The following is a 3,576-nucleotide window of genomic DNA, read 5'->3' as shown; positions in this document are numbered from 1 at the left end:
AGTGCTCTTGTATCCAGGACAGCTGAAGCAGACCAGCAAGGTACCCAGGGCAAGAAAAAACTCGCTTTGTACATAAACTCAGCTGTTGGTTTCTGTCATCCATCTGAAAATGAAAGCACTATGTATTTCTTGTACTTGTAATCTTGCAACTTCTCTGTTATGCCACAAAGCTGTGTCGTGAAGTCAGACAGATCTATTCTTTCACCCATTTGGTTTGACAGTTCTGTTTGAAAAGCTCATAAATATCCAATGCTCCATCCACTAAGAGAGAGCTCAGTAGTCTTAAGTGTAATGGCTAGATTAGAGGGCATCCAGTATGGTTCTTGATTGTCAAAAGATTGGCCTGTGAAACTAATTAAATTAGCTTAAGCTAGTAATTAGTTGTTAATACAGTAACTAGGAGTTTTAGGGATCTAAAACCCAGAAATCTTTTTGGCCTTGAGAGCTGGAGCAGAAGATCTTGTCTTGATCGTTGCACTAGCTAATCTAATGTTTGTGCTGTGCTTGTGCGTTCTTAGCTCTCCCTGCTCATTAGAACTGGCGAGACAGTGAAGAGAAGCACATGTTTGCAGTCAGTCAGTGAGGTTAGGTGCAGTTTTAGTCAGGGGGCTGTTCCATGTCTTGTCCTGTGCTAAATGCCAGCATTGGGGGTTAAGACTTTTTAAAATAAACTAAAATGTACCCTACATGTTTGTCCTGTACGTATCTTCATGTGATCCTGCTAGATTTCTGCTTACCTAAGTCTTCTTGTGAATGGTGTGTGGAAGGCTGACGGTCTCGTTCTCTTATAGGTGTGGTTCAGGGGATGATCACTGGGATTCGAGGGCTGTGTAATGGCCTGGGACCGGCGCTGTACGGGTTAATTTTCTACATATTCCATGTGGAGCTTAATGAACTCCCAGTGAGTAACAGTGGCCTGGGAGCTGAGTCTGAATCATCACATCACTCTCAACACAATCATCAGGTAACGTACAGTGTCCAGCTTCATGGAATTGTCATTGAAACTCGTCATCTTTAGGTTTGGGTGTCAGTCTCTCAGAATTATGCTCTGGAATGTGAAATGTAGTCAAAATGGTATGAGATGGTGAAACAAATATGAAACCAGACAGGTAGGATTTTGATGTTCAGTTTCTATGTAACCATAGAACTTGTCTCTATCTTATAAAAGGGAATATCATTCTTCGCAGGACATGTTACCTGTCATGCCAGTATCCCAGAGGAGTCTTTCATGACTTGCAGTACATTGTAAGAATGGTTAGGTTAACACACTTGGATGCAGATTTTGCTGTTGATCTTCAGATACTTTTAGTGAGGCACTAACATTTTTTTGCAGTTGATGTTGGCCAACTAATAGCTGGTATCAGGAGTTATAAATGTGATGTCTGTGGAGTGTATGGGTACAGGTCACACTCTCATGGTCCCCCTGTGCAGTCTTATCTAAACTGTGGTCAAGTGAGTAGCTGTGTTGGTATGTGTTAGCTGCAAGGAGACATGTATTGGTTAATCCCAGCCTGAAAAACAGGGGTACATCCAACATTTCAGCTGCTGAGACGTCTTCAGGGGATATTTCATTTCACATAGCACATTGAATGTCTCAAGATTAAGATATATAATACCCCTAAAAATCCTGGGTTTGGCGGGCTTCATTCTGCACTTTTTAATTACCGTCCCTTTGTGATTTATTTCTGTCCACGCAGAGTTCAATAATCCCTGGTCCTCCGTTCCTGTTTGGGGCATGTGCTGTGCTGCTCGCCCTGCTGGTGGCGCTGTTCATCCCTGAGCACACTAACATGGCCCCGCGGAGCAGCACCTGGAAGAAGCATCTGTCAGCCCACAGCCACCCCCACAGCCCCCAGGCACCTGGGGAGGCCAAGGAGCCACTCTTACAAGACAGCAACGTATGACCGCTGTTGCTTCTCAGGCGGTTTCTAGACACATCATTCTGCCATTTTTTATTTATTTATGGAGATGCCAGGTAATGGAAATTCAACACGAGTGTTAAGAGTACCATTTTGTAATATATTTAAAAATTGTCCAAAGGCACTATTGCAATAGCTCTATTTATTGAATTCAATATAGTTAGAGAGGATTTTTTATACATTTTTGTCATAAATTCTACATCGGCATGGCTTACCCAGGGACTTGTGCCTTGTAGAACTGGAATGTTACTGAACACAGTGTGTTTGTCAGTCATCCTGCTTTGAAGAGGTGTGATAATATGGGTTGAAGTGCAATCGGTTCACTAGAGAACACTCAGCCCATTAAGAGCTTTACCTCTTTTCCTCTTTTGACCCAAGACAGACTTTATTAAAAGTCAGAATGATGTACAGAAAAAGTGGTGTGGCCTCTTAAGCTTGTACATGACAAGGCCTTAATAGATGCTCTTGGGTGCAAAAGCAACATGCAGTGGGTCAAGAACAGTTCATTCTTTTGCGGCTTTGTTATCATTGAAAAGTGAAAAGGACTTGGAACTTTGCTTGTTCTACACATCTTCATTTTTCTGTTCATATCAAGCAGTTGCAGCATGCAGTGCTGTCTCAGTTTCTGACTACCTTCCCATTTTCACAGTTTCAGTTGCAAGTAAGCTTCTGCCCACCAAGAGGGTGGGGATTGCTGGGGGCTCATGTAGTTTGTGTCTCAAGAACCTTTATCTGAACATAGAGCTAGGCGTTGTGCAGCATCATGCAACTGTGAAGCTCAAGACAAAGTGCACAGGACCAAAAAATATGCTGTTCAAACTAGGGCATAGTAGTGACAAGATAATGACCTGGTGTGAATATGCCTTTTTTGAACTGTTATATTTATTAGAGGGCCTCAGAATATGAAATGAGTTTTGTGGCCTCAACTTGAAAGACGTGCATTTTTCTAAGTGGCCTTTTTCAGTAAGGATATTCGCAAGAACATGCTAATGTACCAAATAATAGAACATCAGATGTGAAATTCTCTGAAATTGTATATTTTTGTGTGCTCAATATATTTGAATGATTCCTTGAAAGATATTACTAGCGTGTAAAATATCGTAAGCTCAAATGTTTTTATTTTCCTTTCCGTTACGTACTGTGGTTATTACACTGCTTCACTGCCTTGTTTTTCTTTTAACCTTCAAGAAGATACTGTCATGGACACAGTTCTAAGTGTTGTAAATATAAAAGAGGTAAAGTTCAATAAAGGGGATTATTTTAATGTATGCAAGATGTATTATTTCATCTTAGTACTGTGTAACTCCCTTCCCTTCTTAACTTCAAAACATGCTCTGACTTTAGACATCTCAAAATATGATGCAGGATTCAACATTCGGATAATAACTGCTCCAGCAAGGTCTCCAGCTGTTGATTTAAGAATGCCTGGAAAATCTGTTTCATTGTGGTTCCTGATGACTAGAGTTGTGCACCTCAACCTTTTAAAAGTGTTCATATTTCTGTAATTGGGCCGAATATATAGTAGCTACAGGACTCTCACAAGCTTAGTTGGGCTCATCACTACCAGAATGGATACTGTGATGGGCTCAGTGGAGTAGTGGCACCACCCCGCATAGCTTCAGGTCTGTGAACACTGCCTTGATGAACAGATGAAGAG

General features: G+C 41.4%; 1 long non-coding RNA gene across 1 annotated transcript; it reads left to right on the top strand.

The window, feature by feature from the left end:
- The first annotated feature begins 695 nt into the window (after positions 1-695).
- On the top strand, positions 696-3,187 carry LOC138241146 (uncharacterized). Its single transcript, XR_011190323.1, has 2 exons — positions 696-964; positions 1,698-3,187. It is a non-coding gene; the product is annotated as an uncharacterized lncRNA (long non-coding RNA).
- The last annotated feature ends 389 nt before the right edge of the window (positions 3,188-3,576 follow it).

Source organism: Lepisosteus oculatus, chromosome 9 (genome assembly GCF_040954835.1).
Source record: "Lepisosteus oculatus isolate fLepOcu1 chromosome 9, fLepOcu1.hap2, whole genome shotgun sequence".
NCBI classification, from domain to species: Eukaryota; Metazoa; Chordata; class Actinopteri; order Semionotiformes; family Lepisosteidae; genus Lepisosteus; species Lepisosteus oculatus.
This window is presented reverse-complemented; position numbering and strand designations above follow the sequence as displayed.